Here is a 22300-nt window from a genome sequence, read left to right on the forward strand (position 1 = left end):
TTATTTTACCTTGCACCAATGAGAATTTTCTATCTTTAGCTCTGGGTGTTTAATTACAATGTGTCTTGGGGTATACCTGGTTGAGTTGTTGCCTTACTGGTAGCCATTGATTTTCTGTGTCTGGATAGTTATATCTTTCTCCAGATTTGGGAAGTTTTCCATTATTATTGCCTTGAATATGCTTTCTGTCCCTTTGGTAGTCTCAAATCCCTTTTGAACCCCAATTATTCAGACATTTTCTCTTTTCATGCTGTCCTTTATTTTCCATAAGTTTTCTTCATCCCTCTGTGGACTTGTTAGGATTTTTTGTCCTCCAATTATGTATTTTCAAATATCCTATCTTTGAGCTTAATGATTGTTTCTTTTTTGATTCATTCTGATTTTGATGCTCTTCTGATTATTTTAAATTTCACTTAGCATATTTTTTAGTTGAAGGATTTGTGTCTGATTTTTAAAAATTACTTCCATCTCTGTCAAATCTCAAGACTTGACATTTCTCTGTGTTCTTTTGAAGTATTTTTTAAAATTTCCTTAAAACAGCTATTTTAAATTCTTCATCTGAGCATTTGAAAATGTCAGGCACTAGGTGTCTGTTTTCTGGCACCTTATTTTGCTTGTTGGATGAGGTTTGTGCTTCCTTCAGAGTTCTTGACGCTTGTTGACACCTGATGTTGCCTGTTCATTGAAGGCTTCCTTACTTCTTTTCTGATTTTCGTGATCTGAGTTCATGTGTGGCTGATCTTACAGAAATCCTAAGCATTCTATTTTCTCTGAGTCTATGAAGACTAAGTCATCTCATCATTGGAAGCTCCTCCAAGTCAACATTTGTTGCTGACAGTGATCTGTTATGCATCATTCTCTGAGGATACCCTTTGCTCAGATTTTCCCAAATCCACAGTTGGTAAGACACTCAGAATGAACCATGGAAGCATCTAATATGGATATGCCAACCCTACAGTCTCTCTCTGTGGCTGGGGGACCAGACCCCTAGTCCTGTGGCCACCAGTATTGTAATTCCAGGTCACACCCAGAATCCACAGCCGGCCAGAACCAGCATTGCACAGCACGGCGGGTAGGATCAAAGCCTACCTGGCTATGAAGACGAATTCACAGCTGAGGCTTCCTGTGACTTGTCATGAGTGATGCTAGGTAGACTGAAGTGTATTCAACTGAGCCCACAAGACTTTACTTGGCACTGGGACAGATCCTGGGGTACTGGGGGTGTGGAAAATTAGGATCATCCCAGTGTTGGGTTTTATAAGCCCAGCTCTGAACCCCAGACATAGCCCTGTGTTTCCTTCCTGATTGCCCAAAGTTGAGGTAGGGTTGATAAAAGCAGTCCCTTGGCTGGCCCTAACCTGGCTCATAGTAGATCTCCCAGTCACTGGATCCTGCCCAGTCTTGCTGGTGCATATTGGACCCTCATGCAGCTGGCAGTAATGCATGTAGAAATGAGAGTCTCCCACAGGCAGCATGTCTTTGATGTTGGGGCAACTCCAGAGGCTCTATCTATGAGCATTGGCCCAAGGTTAGTGCCTTTGAGCTTTCCCAGGTGCTGGGTCTAAGAGCTCTGAACTCCCAGGCAAGGTACTAAACTCCTTCTCCTGCTGTACTCCCTAGCAGCTGAGGCTGTGCACTGCAGTCTACTGGAGGTTGAGTTAGGGGGTGGTGGAGGTCCAGAGGCTCATTGTAAAGTACTCACCTGGGAGCACCCCCTTCTCCCCTCCCTCCCTCCCTTGCTTCCTCCCTCCCCTTCTTTCCTTCCTTCCTTCCTTCCTTCCTTCCTTCCTTCCATCCATCCATCATGATGGGCCTGGTACTGGATTTCAAGTCTAAGATTTATATTTAATTCACTCCCCCTCTTCCTAGTAGGAGGTGAGGTGTCTCTGCATCCTATGCTATTTAAAGCTGGGGAAGGGTGATTTTGGGAATTCTTTCCTTCCTGTTTCTTCAGTGTCTCTTTTCTTATTATTTTTTTTTAAAAGCAGGTTTGGGTAGCCATTGCGAGTTTATGTCTTAGCTACTCTACTTCTGATCCAGCTTCCTGCTAGTGAGCCTGGGAAGCAAAGGATGAAAGTTATTGAGTTTCTACCACCTATGTGGGAGTCTTAGAGGGAGTTTCTGATTCTTGGCTTTGTCCTGTCCCATGCCCCATTGTGGCCATTTGGGGAGTGAACCAGTAGATAGAAGATCTCTCTCTCTTTCATTGTCTTTCCCTTTATATCTACACTCTGTGTTTCAAATAAGTAAGTAAATAAGTAAATCTTTAAAAATAAAATAAAATCAGGCACCATTGATCTCTCACCTAGCTTTCCTTGCTTCTGTGAAGGTAACTTGTTGTGTGAATAGCTCTTCAAATCAGTGTGTCTTTGCGGAGATGCTTGCCTGAACATCTTAGCCACCATCCTATTCTGCCTCCCCTGTAATTCTGAACTTTTAAATACATATTTTCTAAAATGTATTTAAACCCAAATCATGTAAGTTTCATAATGAAATATTCATAAAAATGACAAATACTGTGGAGAAGATTGTTTATTGGTCAGAGTGTTAATAATCATGTAGGTAATTCTTACTCTCAGATTTCATAAATCCTGAACTCTCAGAGGCTTACAATGATTAAAGATTGTTTTTAGTTAATGTTCCAGATAGATGTAGCCACTCCCAACCACGAACACATGTTCTCTATGGCCATAGTGAGAGAGAAAAGCAAACTGGAGATCACTATGGCCTTTTTAAAGGATTCCATCAATTTTGTCCTCTTTCCTCTGGCTAGAACTTAGTCACATAGTCCAAATCTAATTGCAAAGGACACTGGGAAATCTAGAGAAGCCATGATGATTTGATGAACAGAGTACGAATGGGCCCAAGTTCACTAGGATGACACAGCTGCACTGTGAACTCTTTAAAACCATCTCCAGGTTGCTCCATTGTGTGAGTAATGATGCTTTGGTGATAGCACCATCACTTGGGAGTTAGGTGGAGAGTTTTGCCCTTGCCTTCCACTTTAATAAAAAGTTGAGAGTATTGATCTGCTTCAAATATCACCATTACCATTAAGCCCAGAGGAATTCTGCATTCTAGGTTAGAGAATAAAAGGTCTGTGTGCCTTCCAACTCCCACTTAAAGGTGAGCTGAAGTAGTGATATTTAGAAGTGAATGTGTAGGAGTTCTTGAAAGTGTTACAATACTTGGATCAAGCAGGATGAATCAAAATGCTTCTCTGCATTCTATACTAATTCTGTCCTCTCCTCTTTGTTACCTCTTTTTTCCAACATCTCAAGACTGCTTTCACAGATTTGCACTTTGTTTCATGCCTGAAGTTCTTAAGAAAACCATAAGTGCATTTGCAATTGAATTATTGTGCACAATATCTCAGAACAGTTCAGTATGAACCTATAAATAAGACATTTATTTTAATATTGTGTCCTAAGAAAATCTGGGCTTACTTTGAAGGATGCTATATTTTATTCATTTATTTTTTTGTTGTTCGTGCTTTCTCTTTTGCTTTGACCACCAGGGTGCACTGATTGTTCAACAAGTTCAACTGGGACAATGAGGCTATGGATATATTTTGCACCACCCTCGCTCCCTTGTCAATCCTTCACTGAGAGTGATACATTTTATTTCTGAATTTTTATTTTATATACATTTCATGATTTCTGTTTTTAGAAAGATTTATTTATTTATTTATTTGAAAGGCAAAGAGAGAGAGAGAGAGAGAGAGAGAGAGAGAGAGAGAAGGGGAGACATCTTCCACATGCTGATTCATTCTCCAAATAGCCATAATTGCCAGGGCTGAGCCCAGGCCAAGTCAGGAACCAGAAACTATGACCACATCTCCCATGTGGGTGGCAAGGGCCCAAGCACTTGAACCATCATCTGCCACCTTCCCAGGTACATTACCAGGGAGATGGAGAGAGAGCAGAGCAGCCAGGACTCTAATTGGCACTCCCATACTGGATGTTGGTATTACAAGCAGTGGCTTAACATACTGTGACACTACATTGCCTTCAATTGATTTTTTTATGCTTTGAAAAAAGAAAATAGATCTTTGAAAAAAAAAAGAGATTTGTTGGGATGGCACTGCTGCTGTGTAGTTGGTAAAGCTGCTTCCTGGGATGCCGGCATACCATATGAGCATTGGTTTGAGTCCTAGCTGCTCTGCTTCTGATCCAGCTTCCTGCTAATGCCCCTGGGAAAAGCAGTGGAGGGTGGCCTAAGTCCTTGAGCCCCTGAATCAAGGTGGAAGTCCAAGAGGAGACTCCTGGCTAATGGCCTAGCTCAGCCATTGCAGCCATTTGGGGACTGAAATAGCGAACAGAGGATCTCTCTCTCTCTCTCCCTCTCTCTCTCTCTCTCTCTCTCTCTCTCTCTTCCCTCTCTTTCTCTGTAACTATGCCTTCAAAAATAAATAAAAAAAATTTAGAAATATTTCTTTGAAAGAGATTGCTAGGTTATTTTATTTTTATTTATATTTCATTATTTAAATAGATTTTTTTTATCTTCTCAAGATGTCTATTTCACTCCAATACATTACATTTCAGGTATGCTATTAGTTACCTTGTATCAGGGAAAACATATGATATCTGTCTTTTTGGGAATGGCTTAATTCACTAAGTATAATGTTTTCTAGTTGTAACCATCTTGTTGCAAAAGACAGGAATTCAATTTCATTTTTTTAAATAGCTGAGTAGTACTTCATAGTGTATATATCCTATAATTTCTTTATCCAGTCAACAGTTGATGGATATCTTGGTTGATTCTGTATCTTAGCTATTGTGAATAATGCTGCAATGAACATGGGGGTACAGATAGCTCTTTCATATGCTGATTTCTTTTGGTTTGGGTAAATTCCCAGGAGTGGGACGGCTGAGTCATATACTAGGTCTATATTCAGATTTCTGAGGTATCTCCATACTGTCTTCCACAGTGGTTGCACCAGTTTACATTCCCACCAATAGTGGACCAGGGTACCTTTTCCCCTAAATCCTCACTAGCATTTGTTGTTTGTTGATTTCTGTATGAGAGCCATTCTAACTGGGGTGAGGTGAAACCTCATTGTGGTTTTGATTTGCATTTCCCTGAAGGCTAGTGATCCTGAGCATTTTCTCAAGTGTCTGTTGGCCATTTGAATTTCCTCTTTTGAAAAATGCCTGTTCAAGGTCTTTGCCCATTTCTTAACTGGATTGTTTGTTTTATTATTTTTGCATTTCTTAATCTGTTTTTAGATTCTGGATGTTAACCCTTTGTCAGTTGCATAATTTGCAAATATTTTCTCCCGTTCTGATGGTTGCCTCTTCACTTCGCTGAGTCTTTGTTTTGCAGCAAAGAAGCTTCTCAGATTATTGTGATGCCATTTATCAATTTTGGCTTTGATTTTCTGTGCTTCTGGGGTCTTTTCCAAGATGTCTTTCCCTATGCTAATGTCTTGCCAATTTCCAAAATGTTCTGTAATGATTTGATGGTATTGGGTCATAGATTTAGGTCTCTGATCCATTTGGAGTGGATTTTTGTGTAAGTTGTCAAGTGGGGGTCTTGTTTCATACTTCTGTATGTGGAGATCCAATTTTCCTAGCACCATTTTTTAAGAGACTGTCCTTGCTATGGGGATTGTGTTTAGCTCCTTTATCAAAGATAAGTTGATTGTAGATGCAGGGATTGAATTCTGGAGTTTCTATTTTGTTCCAATGGTCTACAAGTCTGTTTTTGTACCAGTACAAGGCTATTTTGATTATAAACTGCCCTGTAGTATGCCTTTACATCAGGTGTTGTGATGCCTCTGGCTTTGTTTTTCTAGTATAAATTGCTTTAGATATTTGGGGTCTCTTATGTTTCAATATGAATTCTAGAATCATTTTTTCTAGATTTGTAAAGAATTTCATTGGTAATTTGATTGGGATCCAATTAAATCTGTAAATCACTTTTGGTAGTGTGTGCATTTTGATGGTATTGATTCTTTCAATCCATGAATCTGGAAGATTTTTCCATTTTTTAATGTCATTCTACTTCTTTCTTTAATGTTATACATTTTTCATTGTAGAGATCTTTGACATCCTTGGTTAAATTTATTCCAAGTTATTTGATTCTTTTTGGAGTTATTGTGATTAGGACTGATCTTAAAAGTTCTTTCTCAGCCATAACATTGTCTATGTATACAAAGGCTATTGATTTTTTGTGTTGATTTTATATCCTGCCACTTTACCAAACTCTTTTATGAGTACCAATAGTCTCTTAGCAGAGTCTACAAATAGGGATAGTTTCATTTCCTCTTTTCCAATTTGTATACCTTTGATTTCTTTTTCTTTTCTAATTGGTCAGCCTAAAACTTCCAGGACTATATTAAATAGCAATGATGGGAGTGGACATTTTTGTATGGTTCCAGATCTTAAGGGGAATGCTTCTATTCAATGCTGGCCATGGGTTTGCCATAAATGGCCTTGATTGTGTTGAGGAATGCTCCTTATATACCCAATTTTCTTAACATTTTCATTTTGAAAGGATGCTGTGTTTTGTCAGATGCTTTCTCTGCATCTATTGGGATAACCACTTGATTTTTGTTCTTCAGTTTGTTAATGTGGTGTGTCACATTTATTAATTTGTGAATTTTGAACCATCCCTGCATACCTGGGATATATCCCACTCTGTTCAGGTGGATGTTCTTTCTGGTGTGTTGCTGTATTTGATTAGCTAATATTTTGTTGAGGATTTTTGCATCTATGCTCATCAAGGATATTGGTCTATAGTTCTCTTTCTCTGTTGCATCTATTTTTTTTTTGTCCTAGGAATTAAGGTGATGCAGGTTTCATAGAAGGAGTTTTGGAGTATTCTCTCCCTTCCCATTGTTTTGAATAGCTTGAGAAGAATTGGAATTAGCTCTTCTTTCAATGTGTGGTAGAATTCAGCAGTGAAGCTATCCAGTCCTGGGCTTTTCTTTCTTGGGAGGGTCTTTTTACTGATCTAATTTCTGTCCTGGTTATTTATCTGTTTAGGTATTCTATATCCTCATGACTCATTTTGGTAGATTGTACATTTCTAGGAATCTACCCATTTCTTCTAGTTTTCCCAATTTGTTGGCATATAGAATATGGCACCTTGTAGTAATTTCTGATGATTCTTGTTATTTCTATGGTATCTGTTGTTATATTTACTTTTTTTTTTATTTTTTTTTTTATTTTTTTTGACAGGCAGAGTGGACAGTGAGAGAGAGAGACAGAGAGAAAGGTCTTCCTTTGCCGTTGGTTCACCCTCCAATGGCCGCCGCGGCCGGCGCGCTGCGGCCGGCGCACCGCGCTGATCCGATGGCAGGAGCCAGGAGCCAGGTGCTTTTCCTGGTCTCCCATGGGGTGCAGGGCCCAAGCACCTGGGCCATCCTCCACTGCACTCCCTGGCCACAGCAGAGGGCTGGCCTGGAAGAGGGGCAACCGGGACAGAATCCGGCGCCCCAACCGGGACTAGAACCCGGTGTGCCGGCGCCGCTAGGCGGAGGATTAGCCTAGTGAGCCGCGGCGCCGGCCTATATTTACTTTTTCAACTCTGATTTTATTGATTTGGGTCTTTTCCCTCTTTTTTTATTAGTTGTACCAATGATGTATCAATTTTATTTATTTTTTCAAAAAGTCATTTCTTCATTTTACTGATTTTTTGTCTTAATTTTGTTTATTGTTGTCTAATTTTAATTATTTTTCCTCCTATTAATTTTGGGTTTGGTTTGTTGTTTTTCTAGGTCCATGAGATGCATTGATAGCTCATTTATTTAGTACCTTTCCAATTTCTTCATGTAGGTACCGATTACTATAAACTTCCTTCTTAACACTGCTTTTGTTGTATTCTATAAGTTTGATATTATATATTGTCATCTCATTTGTTTTCAGAAATTTTTTGATTTCTCTATTGATTTATTCTATGACCCACTGTTCATTCAAGGATGTGTTGTTCCATCTCCATGTGTTTGTCTATGATCTAGCAATTCTTGAGTTGTTGGTTTCCAATTTCATTCCATTGTGATCAGAAAAGATGCATGGTATGATTTTGATTTTTTTGAATTTGCTGAGTCTTGCTTTATGGCCTAGCATATGGTTTATCCTAGAGAAAGTTCCATGCACTGATGAGAAGAATGTATATTCTGCCATTGTGGGGTAAAATGTTCTGTAGATATCTGTTAGGTCCATTTGGTCTATAGTGTCTATTAAATCTTTTGTATATTTGCTGATTTTCTGTTTGGTTGATCTATTCATTGCTGAAAGTAGGGTATTGAAGTCCCCCATTACTATTGTATTGAAGTCTATGTCTACCTTTAGGTCCATTAACATTTCTTTTAAATAGCCATGTGCCTTGTAACTGGGTGAATGTACATTTATTATAGTCACATCTTCATGTTGAGTTGATCCCTTAGTCATTATAGTGCTTTCTTTGTCTCTTTTAACAGTTTTTATGTTAGTCTATTTTGTCTGATATTAGGATGGCTATACCAGCTCTTTTTTGGTTTCTGTTAGCATGGAATATCTTTTTCTATCCTTTCACTGTCAGTCTGCATGTATCTTTGTGTGTGAGATGTATTTCTTGTAGGCAGCAAATAGATAGGTCTTGTTTTTAATCCATTCTACTAGTCTGTCTTTTAACTGGAGAGTTGAGGCCATTTACATTCAAGGTGACTATTGATAAGTAACAACTTGGCCCTGCCATTTTTTCTGGAAATATTCCTATTGTTTACTTTGGATTTCTTTTATTCCTCTAATGGGAGATTTTCTGTCTTCTCATTCTTTTATAACAATGACTATCGTTTTTGTGTTTCTGTATGTAGCATATTCTTAAGCATATTTTGTAAGGCTGGATGTGTGGTGACAAATTCTTCAAATTTCTTTTTGATATGGAAGGTCTTCATTTCACATTCATTCATTAATGAGAGCTTTGCAGGACACAATATTCTGGGCTGACAGGTTTTTTTCTTTTCTTTCTTTCTTTTTTTTTTTTTAGGCTTGGCTATACCTCACCATTGCCTTCTAGCCTGTAGGGTTTATGATAAGTCAGCTGTGAGTCTAATGGGAGAGCCTCTGAAAGTAATCTGGTGTTTCTCTTGTGCCCAGTTTAGAATCTATTCTTTATGTTTTACTGTGGAAAATTTGACTACAGTGTGTCATGGAGAAGCTCTTTTCCAGCCATGTCTGTTAGAATTCTATGTGCTTCCTCTACTTGGATGTCCCTTTCTTTCCCCAAATTAGGGGAGTTTTCTGTAATTATTTGACTAAATAGGCTTTCTAGTCCATTCTCTCTTTCCACACCTTCAGAACTCCTAAGACCCATATGTTGGATCATTTGATAGTATCCCATAGATCTCCAACACTGCTTTTAAATTTTACATTTCTTCTTTTATTTTTTTTTGTACTGTAATGTAAGATTTCCAAAGATTTGTCTTTTAGTTTGGATATTCTTTATTCTGCCTTACCAAGTCTGCCATTGAGGTTTTCTACCACTTTTAAAATTTTATCTATTGAATTTTTCATTTATAATATTTCATTTTGATTTCACTTTAAAACCTCAATTTCACAGGAAAATTTTTCATTCATGTCATGTATGGTTTTCTTTAGTTTGCTTTGAGTGATCCTGTGATTTATTTTTTGAATTCTGTTTCCAGAATTTGTTCGATCTCTTCATCTTTGCATTCTAATATAGTAATTGTTGTGTTCATTTTGGGAGGGGTGGGTCATGGTGTATTCCTTATTCCTTATTCTTGTTTCTTGAATTTCTGTGTTCGTTTTTAGGCATTTGTGGAATTGATTTTTGTATTTTCCTCTGATGGTGTGCCTCTATGGCGTAGTGGAATTTCTGCACTTTCAGTGAATACCAAGAGGTGTGTGGTGGGTGTGGTCAGGGAGCTCTGGTCTGTGTTCCAGAGTAGGGCATATTTCCAAGGTAATACCCAAGTTGGGAGTGGTAGATTTCAATCCCTAGGTACACCCTGCACCTTCTTCCTTAACTACCAAGTCCCTACAGTCACAGCACACAGGGCTCCCACAATTGCCCGGTCCAGAGGTTTCTTTCTGCCCTGCCAGCTTGTCCAGTCATCAGAGAGGCAGATATTCTATGAGGTGGCTCTGCCTAGGCGTCTTGACCCTGGGAAGCTGTGTGTGCCCTGCTGTCCCACGTGGCTGCCCGGGGACCACCTTGCCAGGCTCAAAGTCAGTGGGGACTGTGGACCGTTCCCTCCACTAGGATCTGCATCATACGTGCACACAAGAGCCTCTGGCCAAATGTTGCTGCCTGCCTGCCACTGCTACTGGCATTGCTGATTAGGCCTGCACGCAAAGGCTTCTGTAACACCTGCCCTAACCCAAAATGTTGTCTTCCCTCTCTCAGCTGGGCACCGTGCACTGCTCTGGGGAAGTTGTGGGAAAATAAACATGGCCCTCCATTTCGACTGGGTCTGCTGGCAACCGCCAGCAGCTGCCAGCAGGGCTCTGGTCCAGACCCATGTCAGGGTCTCCCTCCCGCTGTATCACCATGAGTTGCTGCAGTCCGATCTCACCTCCGTCTCCAAACTCCTCCTGCTCCGGCTCTCGGCATGTGTTTGTGCTGCACTTCTGGACCCTCTACACAGGTCCACGGCACTTCACCTCTTCCCATAGGACTTCCATATGGTCCTCTCTCCCATCCTCCTCTGAGAGTATCTTTCCTATGCTTTTATCCTTAGTGGTTATCCTTAACCCAGTGAAGCATGTTGCTCCCTGATCCATTTTCTTGGAATCTCCCTTAAACAGGACTTTGAAAACCACCTTATATCCCATGTGCCAAAGGAGGGAATACAAGTGAATTTACACAGAAACTTCCAGGGATGAACACCTGAAGAGCTCTTTTGAAACAGACCATTGGGGTTCATTTGGTTATGAAGCCAAATATTACAGAAATGTATCACTTGCTTGGGTGTTCTTGTAAGCATATTTTATTAAAGAACATCCTTGGAAGATAGGATGTTTATGGGAAGCAAAAAGAAATGTGACAGTCATTTGATTAAAGACCAGAAATAAATCAGAGAGTCATTTTAGGATTCACAAAGGGTTTCTGCATTCTTTTCTTCTAGAGGTCATATTTTATACCTCATTTATGTATTGCTTCACTAATGGGGAAGGAAATAAAGTTCCCTGACTAGACTGTTAATATCTCTGTAGAGATAACATTCAAGTGCTAAAAAAAGCAAAGGGGTTTGTCCATTTCTCAGAATACAGAATGTTGTAGATAGAGCAGTATTAGGTTGTAGACCATGACCTGGTTTCCATAGCAATGCATTAATGATCTCATTCTGTTCCAAGTTACCCAATTTAACTGCCCCATCCCTTTTAACACACCTCCCCTTCATTAAACACTACCAGATTCTTTTCTGTCGCTATGTAGGCAGTGTAACAGCTTTCACAGCTGCTTGCTGAAATGAGAACTCACATACTCACACACACACACACACACACACACACACACACACACTTTGGAAGTATGTGCAGGCAGGAAAATTTCAACAGTGCTTCAGGATCAAGGGATACAAGTGGCAGGTACATGGTACACACACATCCACACACACAGTGCATCCCACTGACATGTTTTGCACAGAAATGTGCCCTGCCTTGGTGTGCATAGCTGCCGTGTATTGATCTGATGGAATTTGGATTCTGCTGACAGTTTGACAGGTTATTAATCACATGTGACCAAAATAGCACACAATGGAGGGCATGCCTATTTTTCCCCCTAACTCCTTGTCTTTACATCATTTCTGTTTTATTTAACTCGTCTCTTTGTATTTATGTCCCCTTTTATCCCTATTGGTGGACTTCTTATTTGTAACTATGAAATAGGTGTGATGTCTTGGATAGGCGAGGTCATGGAGACAATAGGTTAGCGATTGTATAAATAAATAGATGCTTCTTTCACATCAGCTTGCTTCCTCCAAAGACACATTGGGAGAATCATATGGCTTCACAATTGTTAGTGATTTAATGGCATTGTCATACATAGGGGATGGAATAGGTGGTATTTAAGAATTAGAGGATTTTTAATGGCCAGGTCATGCTGACAGTTTGTATTTTGTATGTGTTTATGGGTATATACAGATGTCTTCTTTATGTGTTTTCACATGTTTTATTTCAAAGTGGAAAAATCTTATGCTGTTCTGTAGGAAATTTCTAATAGAAAGGAGTAAAAAATACAGCCAGAGTCTATCATCATGTGCTTGTCTTGTTTGATAATAGCATAGGCACTTGATGTTTCCTGTCTCCTACACACGGTGGTAGATGGCCAACAGACAGTGGACTCGATTTCATGATTTCTCTGGCTCAAGGATATAATAAGGTTATCTTGGCATCATTAGTGCATTAGTCAGCTTCTTGTTACTTTAACTAAAACACCCAAAAGGAGAAACTTACAAGGGAAGAAGGTTTATTTTGACTTAGAGTTTAAAGGATCACAGTCTAAGATTAGGTAGCTCCATTAGTGACACAGAAAGCACAGTTCTTAACCTTTTACATGGTCTCTCCTTATAATGCCATCGTGATTCAATCATGGGGTTCCGCCTAATGCAGCCTGATCACTTCCCGATGGATATCTCATGTTCAGATATCCTCATTGGATCAAGACTCCACTGTAATCCACCAGCCATTAATATTAAGTCATTAAGCACGAGCATAAGACTTTGGGTCTTAAATATTTTCATGAGTGTGGGGTACCATATTTTAGACAAAACAAAACAATTAACCACTATGGCTGAGATTGGAGTACAGATATCTGGAACTGTGTCTTTTGTAGGGAGATAATGAGAAGAGGGGTCAGAAAAGCAGAGTCCAACTATATAGGAGAAGCTGGTGTGACAAAGATACTAATATGAGATATTAATGTGGGAAATGGGGTGTTACTAACTCATAAATGTTTGCTTTGTAACACTAAAAGTATTCTGAATAAAATATTTTTAAAGAGGAGCAGCAAACCTTTACAACCAATCAACTTTGCAGATAATAGGGTCTCTGTTGCAACTACTTAACTCTGCTGTTAGGTAATGAAGACAGTTATAGACAGTATATAAATGAACAGAAACACCTGTGCTAAAACAAAATTTTATTTACAGGAACAGAAAGTGGGATGAATCTGGCCCTTGGGCAATGGTTTTCTGGATCCTCTCCCTGGGAATGGGACCAAATATATCGTAAGTACTGAGCTGTGGGGTCAAACAAGAAGTATGGGATGATTAGTGAATTTTGCAAGAGTAAAATAGTGAAACAGGATCATTAAGTGATAGTCATTGTGTGTCAGTCATATTTTTAAGTGTATTACATACCTGCCTCATTGCATCTTCATAAATACAGTCCCATGAGATAAGTACCATTTTACTGGCTTGGAAATCTGGAGTTATGTGTTTCCAATGTCATGCAGCTAGATTTAATGCATGCAGCTAAATTCCAAAGTTCATACTAGTTTTTTTTAACTTTTATTTAATGAATATAAATTTCCAAAGTACAGCTTATGGATTACAATGGCTCCCCCCCCCATAACTTCCCTCCCACCCGCAACCCTCCCCTTTCCCGCTCTCTCTCCCCTTCCATTCACATCAAGATTCATTTTCAATTCTCTTTATATACAGAATATCAGTTTAGTATATATTCAGTAAAGATTTCAACAGTTTGCACCCACATAGAAACACAAAGTGAAAAATACTGTTTGAGTACTAGGTATAGCATTAAATCACAATGTACAGCACATTAAGGACAGAGATCCCACATGGGGAGTAAGTGCACAGTGACTCCTGTTGTTGACTTAACAAATTGACACTCTTGTTTATGGCATCAGTGATCACCCTAGGCTCTTGTCATGAATTGCCAAGGCTATGGAAGCCTTTTGAGTTCACCGGCTCTGATCATATTTAGACAAGGTCATAGTCAATGTGGAAGTTCTCTCCTCCCTTCAGAGAAAGGTACCTCCTTCTTTGATGACCTGTTCTTTTCACTGGGATCTCACTTGCGGAGATCTTTCATTTATTTTTTTTTTCTTTTTTTTTTTTTTTTTTTTTCCAGAGTGTCTTGGCTTTCCATGCCTAAAATACTCGCATGGGCTCTTCAGCCAGATCCGACTGCCTTAAGGGCTGATTCTGAGGCCAGAGTGCTGTTTAGGACATCCACCATTCTAACAGTCTGCTGTGTATCCCAATTCCATGTTGGATTGTTCTCTCCTTTTTTATTCTATCAGTTAGTATTAGCAGACACTAGTCTTGTTTGTGTGATCCCTTTGACTCTTAGTCCTTTCATTATGATCAATTGTGAACAGAAACTGATCACTTGAACTAGTGAGATGGCATTGGTATATGCCACCTTGATGGGATTGAATTGGAATCCCCTGGTATGTTTCTAACTCTACCGTTTGGGGCAAGTCAGCTTGAGCATGTCCCAAATTGTACATCTCCTCCCTCTCTTATTCCCACTCTTATTTTAACAGGGATCATTTTTTCAGTTAAGTATCAACACTTAAGAATAACTGTGTATTAATTACAGAATTCAACCAATAGTATTAAGTAGAACAAACAAAAAATACTAGGAGGGATAAAGTATTAAGTTGTTCATCAACAGTCAGGACAAGGGCTGAACAAGTTTCTCATAGTGTCCATTTCACTTCAACAGGTTTCCTTTTAGGTGCTCGGTTAGTTGTCACCGATCAGGGAGAACATATGATATTTGTCCCTTTGGGACTGGCTTATATCTCTCAGCCTAATGTGTTCCAGATTCCTTCATTTTGTTGCAAATGACCGGATTTCATTGTTTTTGATTGCTATATAGTATTCTATAGAGTACATATCCCATAATTTCTTTATCCAGTCTACTGTTGATGGGCATTTAGGTTGATTCCAGGTCTTAGCTATTGTGAATTGAGCTGCAATAAACATTAAGGTGCAGACAGCTATTTTTGTTTGCCAATTTAATTTCCTTTGGGTAAATTCCAAGGAGTGGGATGGCTGGGTTGAATGGTAGGGTTATATTCAGGTTTCTGAGGAATCTCCAGACTGACATCCATAGTGGCTTGACCAGTTTGCATTCCCACCAACAGTGGGTTAGTGTCCCTTTTTCCCTACATCCTCTCCAGCATCTATTATTGGTAGATTTCTGAATGTGAGCCATTCCAACCGGGGTGAGGTGAAACCTCATTGTGGTTTTGATTTGCATTTCACTGATTGCTAGTAATTTTGAACATTTTTTCATGTGTCTGTTGGCCATTTGGATTTCCTCTTTTGAAAAATTCTGTTGAGGTCCTTGGCCCATCTCTTAAGTGGGTTGTTAGATTTGTTGTTGTGGAGTTTCTTGATTTCTTTGTAGATTCTGGTTATTAACTCTTTTTCTGTTGCATAGTTTGCAAATATTTTTTCCCATTCTGTCGGTTGCCTCTTCACTCACCTGTTTCTTTTGCAGTACGGAAACTTCTCAATTTGATGCAATCCCAATAGTTATTTTTAGCTTTGACTGCCTGTGCCTCCCGGGTCTTTTCCAGAAACTCTTTGCCTGTGCCAATATCTTGAAGGGTTTCTCCAGTGTTCTTCAATAATTTGATGGTGTCGGGTTGTAGATTTAGGTCTTTAATCCATGTTGAGTGGATTTTTGTGTAAGCTGTAAGGTAGGGGTTTTGCTTCATGCTTCTGCACGTGGAAATCCAGTTTTCCCAGCACCATTTATTGAATAGACTGTCCTTGCTCCAGGAATTGGTTTTAGATCCTTGATCAAATATAAGTTGGCTGTAGATGTTTGGGTTGATTTCTGGTGTTTCTATTTTGTTCCATTGGTCTATCCATCTGTTTATGTACCAGTACCATGCTGTTCTGATTAGAATTGCCCTGTAGTATGTCCTGAAATCTGGTATTGTAATGCCTCAGACTTTGTTTTTGTTGTACAAAATTGCTTTAGCAATTCGAGGTCTCCTGCGTCTCCATGTGAATTTCAGCATCGTTTTTTCTAGATCTGAAAAGAATGTCTTTGGTATCTTGATTGGTATCGCATTGAATGTATAAATTGCTTTTGGGAGAATGGACATTTTTTTGATGTTGATTCTTCCAATCCATGAGCATGGAAGATTTTTCCATTTTTTGGTATCCTCTTCTATTTCTTTCTTTAAGGTTTTGTAATTCTCATCGTAGAGATCTTTAACATCCTTGGTTAAGTTTATTCCAAGGTGTTTGTTTGTTTTTGTAGCTATTGTGAATGGGATTGATCTTAGCAGTTCTTTCTCAGTCATGGCGTTGCTTGTGTATACAAAGGCTATTGATTTTTGTGCATTGATTTTATATCCTGCTACTTTGCCAAACTCTTCTTTGAGTTCCAATAGTCTCTTAGTAGAATTCTTTGGATCCTCTAAATAAAGAATCATATTGTCTGCAATGAGGGATAGTTTGACTTCTTCTTTCCCAATTTGTATCCCTTTAGTTTCTTTTTCTTGCCTAATGGCTCTGGCTAAGACTTCCAGAACTATGTTGAATAGCAGTGGTGAGAGTGGGCATCCCTGTCTGGTACCAGATCTCAGTGGAAATGCTTCCAACTTTTCCCCATTCAATAGGATGCTTACCGTGGGTTTTTCATAGATTGCTTTGATTGTATTGAGGAATGTTCCTTCCAAACCCAGTTTGCTTAGAGTTTTCATCATGAAATGTTGTTGAATTTTATCAAATGCTTTATTTGCATCTATTGAGATAATCATATGGTTTTTCTTCTGCAGTCTGTTAACGTGGTGTATCACATTGATTGTTTTGTGCACATTAAACCATCCCTGCATACCAGGGATAAATCCCACTTGGTCTGGGTGGATGATCTTTCTGATGTGTTGTTGCATTCTATTGGCCAGAATTTTATTGAGGATTTTTGCGTCTATGTTCATCAGGGATATTGGTCTATAATTTTCTTTCAGTGCTGCATCTTTCTCTGGCTTAGGGATTAAGGTGATGATGGCTTCATAGAAAGAATTTGGGAGCATTCCATCTTTTTTGTTTGTTCTGAATAGTTTGAGGAGAATTGGAGTTAGTTCTTTAAATGTCTGGTAGAATTCAGCAGTGAATCCATCTGGTCCTGGGCTTTTCTTTGTTGGGAGGGCCTTTATTACTGTTTCAATTTCTGTCTCAGTTATGGGTCTGTTTAGGTTTTCCATGTCTTCCTGGTTCAATTTAGGTAGGTTGCATGTGTCCAGGAATCTATCCATTTCTGATAGATTTCCCTGTTTGCTGGCATACAGGTCCTTGTAGTAATTTCTGATGATTCTTTTTATTTCTGTGGTGTCTGTTGATACATTTCCTTTTTCATCTCTGATTTTATTGATTTGGGTCTTTTATTTTTTTAGTTAGTTGAGCCAATGGAGTGTCAATTTTGTTTATTTTTTCAAAAAACCAGCTCTTCGCTTGCCTGATTTTTTGTAATTTATTTTGGATTCAATCCTGTTGATTCCTTCTCTGATTTTAATTATTTCTCTTCTCCTACTAGATTTGGGTCTGGTTTGCTGAAATTTTTCTAGATCCTAGAGATGCGTTGAAAGCTCATTTATTTGGTGCCTTTCCAATTTCTTGATGTGGCACCTATTGCTATAAACATTCCTCTCAACACTGCTATTGCCATATCCCATAAGTTTTGATATGTTGTGTTGTTATCCTTATTTACTTCCAGAAAGTTTTTGATTTCTCTTTTGATTTCTTCTATGGCACAGTGTTCATTTAGGAGCATGTTGTTCAGTCTCCATGTGTTTGCATACTCTCTAGGGATTCCTGAATTGCTAATTTCCACTTTCATTACACCGTGGTATGAGAAGCTACATGGTATGATTCTAATTCTTTTAAATTGGCTGAGACTTGCTTTATGGCCTAGTATGTGGTCAATCCTAGAGAAAGTTCCATACACTTGAGAAGAATGTAAAATCTTTAAATGTAGGATTGAAAGTTCTGTAGATATCTGTTAGATCCATTTGGGCAATAGTGTTGATTAAACCTGCTGTTTCCTTGTTGCTCTTCTGTCTGGATGATCTGTCTATTTCTGAGAGTGGAGTATTGAAGTCCCCCAGTACTATTGTATTGGGATCTAAGTCTCCCTTTAAGTCCCTTAACATACCTTTTAAATAAACCGGTGCCCTGTAATTAGGTGCATATACATTGATAATCGTTATATCTTCCTGTTGAATTGATTCCTTAATCATTATATAGTGCCCCTCTTTGTCTCTCTTAACAGATTTTGTGTTAAAGCTTATTTTGTCTGATATTAATATAGCTACACCTGCTTTTTTTTCATTTCTGTTGGCATGGAATATCTTTTTCCAAACTTTCACGTTCAGTCTGCATGCATCTTTGGTGGAAAGATGTGTCTTGTAGGCAGCAAATAGTTGGGTTTTGTTCCTTAATCCATTCTGCCAGTCTGTGCCTTTTAACTGGAGAATTAAGTCCATTAACATTCAATGTGACTATTGATAGGTAGTGACTTTGCCCTACTATTTTCCCAAAGATATTTTTTAGTATATACTTTCAGCTTTTTTTTTTTTTTTACAGGCAGAATGGACGGGGGAGAGAGAGACAGAGAGAAAGGTATTCCTTTGCCATTGGTTCACCCTCCAATGGCCACCCCGGCCAGCGTGCTGCGGCCGGCGCACCACGCTAATCCAAAGGCAGGAGCCAGGTGCTTCTCCTGGTCTCCCATGGGGTGCAGGGCCCAAGCACTTGGGCCATCCTCCACTGCACTCCCTGGCCACAGCAGAGAGCTGGCCTGGAAGTGGGGCAGCCGGGAAAAAATCTGGTGTCCCGACCAGGACTAGACCCCAGTGTGCCAGCGCCGCAAGGTGGAGGATTAGCCTATTGAGCCGTGGCGCCGGGCCCTATGATCTTTTACTGGTAGGTTTTCTTCCTTTACCTTCTTTCATATTGATGACCGTGTTTCTGTGTTTCTGAGTGTAGCATATCATTATGCATATTTTGCAGGGCTGGATGAGTGGCGACAAATTCTTTCAATTTCTGTTTGCTATGAAGTCTTTATTTCACCTTCATTCACAAATGAGAGCTTTGCAGGATATAATATTCTGGGCTGGCAGTTTTTCTCTCTTAGTACTTGGGCTATGTCTCGCCATTCCCATCTAGCTTGTAGGGTTTCTGATGAGAAGTCTGCTGTGAGTCTAGTTGGAGATCCTCTGGGAGTAATCTGACATTTCTCTCTTGCACATTTTAGGATCTTTTGTTTATGTTTCACTGTGGTGAATTTAATTACAGCGTGTCGTGGTGAGGATCTCTTTTGGTCATGTTTATTAGGGGTTCTATGAGCTTCCTGTACTAGGATGTCTCTGTCCTTCTCCAAACCTGAGAAATTTCCTGATAGTATTTCACTAAAAAGGCCTTCTAACCCTTTCTCCCTCTCCATGCCTACAGGAACTCCTAGAACCCGAATGTTGGTTTTTTTTTTTTTTTTTAATAGTATCCTGTAGATTCCCGACAGTATTTCTTAGATTTCTAATTTCCTCTTCTTTTCTTTGGTCTGACTGTATCCTTTCCTGTGCTCTGTCTTCTAAGTCCGGTATTCTCTCTTCTGCTTCACCCATTCTGTTTTTAAGGCTCTCTAATGTGTTTGTCTTTTGATCTATGGAATTCTTCACTTCATTATGATTTCTCATCACTATCACAGTTTCATATTCTACTAGTTGCTTCATTTCATTTTGATTCCTTCTTAATATTTCATTTTCACGAGAGAGATTTTCTATCCTGTCCAGTAAGGATTTCTGTAGTTCAAGAATTTGTTTTTGAGAACTTCTCAATGTTCTTATCAATTTTTTGCAATCAGCATCTTGCATTTCTACTGTCTCGTCATGTTCATAATCTTGAATTGGGATGTCTTTATCATTTGGGGGTCATAGTGTCTTCCTTGTTCTTGTTACCTCGGTTTCTGTGTTTGTTTGGCATTGTGGAGATATTCTTTGGTTTCTTTGCTGTGGTGTTTTTTCTCATTATACTGTGACTCTAGATTAAGTGGACTGTCTTCTTTTGATGGATCCTTAGAGGCTGTGATGGGTGTGGCCAGAGAGCTCTGTTTGGTTCTTCAGGGTTAAGGGTGTGCCAAAGGTGACTCACCCAGTTTGTTCTCTCTCTCTCTCTCTCTTTGACTCAGAATTGAAGTAATTCCACACAGCTGAGTGGAATTGAAGGTAGTTGATGTATGAAATCTGGCCCATGTGGGTATTTGTCTGCTTACTCCTGGGACCACACAAAGGGTCTATGCAGCCCTCAGTGTGGTCTCAAATTTCTCCGCAGTCTCTCACCGGGTTGCCAAGGTTACTGAGTTTGTGTACTTGGTGAGTTCTCTCGCCCACCCTCAGATTTTCACAGTCTCAGTTCGCTAGCTCCACACTTTCACTAGGTTCTAACCTCCAGTTATTTCTCCCCACTAGAGTCAGGTTTTTCTTCTTGGCTGATAGCAGGTGCCACTTAAGTATGTCCAAAATGGCACCTGCTCTTTGTCTTGCTCGGCTTTGTAAGGTGCGTGGAGAGAGCGGCTAGTGTCTGTGCCGGTTCCCCTTATTTATTCATTTTTTTTCTCTCTTCCAGTCAGCCTGGTGAACTTTCCCCAGTGGGGCTTCAAGCCTCATTCCCTCTAGGCTCTTTCTGCCTTTCCCTGCCAATGACTCGGGTTACCGAGGTTTTTGTCTCACCTCCCCTTCCAGCACTGGTGCACAGACTCCGCGGCTCGGCTTCCGTGGCTTGGTTTCCATGGCTCAGCTCCCGCGGCTCGGCCTTTACGCCATGGGCATCCTTGCTCTCCCTGTAGGTCCTCCGTGTCACATCCACTAGATCCGGAAGAGTTTCCTCTGTAATTTTTTCCTGAGCCATTTTCTGAGACTACAGTAACTCCACTTTTATTAAACTATCTTTTCCCAGACTATCAGTGTGAGCCCCCACTATTCCGCCATCTTGGCTCCTCCTCATACTAGTTTTTTATAAATTAATTTATTTTGAAAGAGTTACACAGAGTGAGGAGACATAGAGAGAAGAGAGAGAGAGAGAGAGAGAGAGAGAGAGAGAGGTCTTCCATCCGATGGTTCATCCCCCTATTGGCTGCAACAGCTGGAGCTGCACCAATCCAAAGCCAGGAGCCAGGAGCTTTTCCTGGGTCTCCCACACGGGTGCAGGGGCTCACGGACTTGGGCCATCTTCTACTGCTTTCCCAGGCCATAGCAGAGAGCTGGATTGGAAGTGGAGCAGCCGGGTCTTGAACCTGCACCCATATGGGATGCTGGTGCTTCAGGCTAGGGTGTTAACCCGCTGCACCACAGTGCCAGACCCCAAAGTTCATACTCTTAACCAGTGTGACTTATTATCCACTCTCTTGAGCTGGCAAGTGAGAGGTGGGCAGGAGGATTTTTGGACATGGCTTCACATGCCTGTGTTAGACTTTGTATTGTGTCAGGGCGTGCTGCATTTGAAATGACGGAATGTTCTGTAGTTGTCTGACCCACAGCACCAAGCTGTTGTTGGGTGGGGCTGGAGAAGAACAGACACTGACAGAAAGTCTCCACTAAAATACTGACTAGTTGTACGTGACAAATACACATAGACGAGCATATATAACATGTAAATATGATAACACGAGAAAACTATCCTTGAACTCGTCATCCCACTTAGAAGACTGTTATCAAGATCATATAAGTCCCCACTGAACCCTCTTTCTGGTTCTATTACATTCCTTTCTCTGCCTAAAATCATCCATATTTTCCACATTTAGTTATTATTTACCTGGGCTGGTGCTGTGGTACAGCAGGCTAAGCCTGGGCCTGCAGTGCTGGCATCCCACATCAGCACCAGTTCATTTCCCACCTGCTCCTCTTCTGATCCAGCTCTCGGCTAATGGCCTGGGAACGCCATGGAGCATGGATGGCCCTAGTGCTTGGGCTCCTGTAACCACGTAATCATGTGTGAAACCCAGAGGAAGCTTGTACCTCATGGCTTTGTATTGGCCCGGTTACAGTTGTGGCCTTTTTGGGAGTGGACCAGTGGATAGATGACCCCTCTCTCTAACATGTCTTTCCTGCTCTCTGTCTGTAACTCTGCCTTACAAGTAAATAATTAAACCATTAAAATTATTGTTTACCTTGTTTTTCTTTATAGTTTTATGACATGTGCTTGCAGTCTAAACAGAAGGTTACTTAGTTCTGTGTCTTTTTACCTTTTCAGTGAAAATACTAGTATTGAATCAGGGGATTTTGGAATCTCATTGTAGTTTATTCATTTCCATTGCTTTTTAATAATCCATTGTATGAATATAGTCTAATTCATTTATTCATCTCATTA

At 39.9% G+C, this 22300-nt stretch overlaps 1 long non-coding RNA gene across 1 annotated transcript in view; it reads left to right on the forward strand.

The window, feature by feature from the left end:
* Window positions 1–22300, forward strand: part of LOC138849411 (uncharacterized) — a 444923-nt gene that overhangs the window by 211869 nt on the left and 210754 nt on the right. The window contains exon 4 of the long non-coding RNA XR_011388243.1: window positions 13100–13177. This is a non-coding gene — a long non-coding RNA (uncharacterized lncRNA). The remainder of the gene's footprint in view (window positions 1–13099; window positions 13178–22300) is intronic.

The sequence above is a fragment of the Oryctolagus cuniculus genome, chromosome 4, assembly GCF_964237555.1.
Source record: "Oryctolagus cuniculus chromosome 4, mOryCun1.1, whole genome shotgun sequence".
In the NCBI taxonomy this organism is placed as follows: domain Eukaryota; kingdom Metazoa; phylum Chordata; class Mammalia; order Lagomorpha; family Leporidae; genus Oryctolagus; species Oryctolagus cuniculus.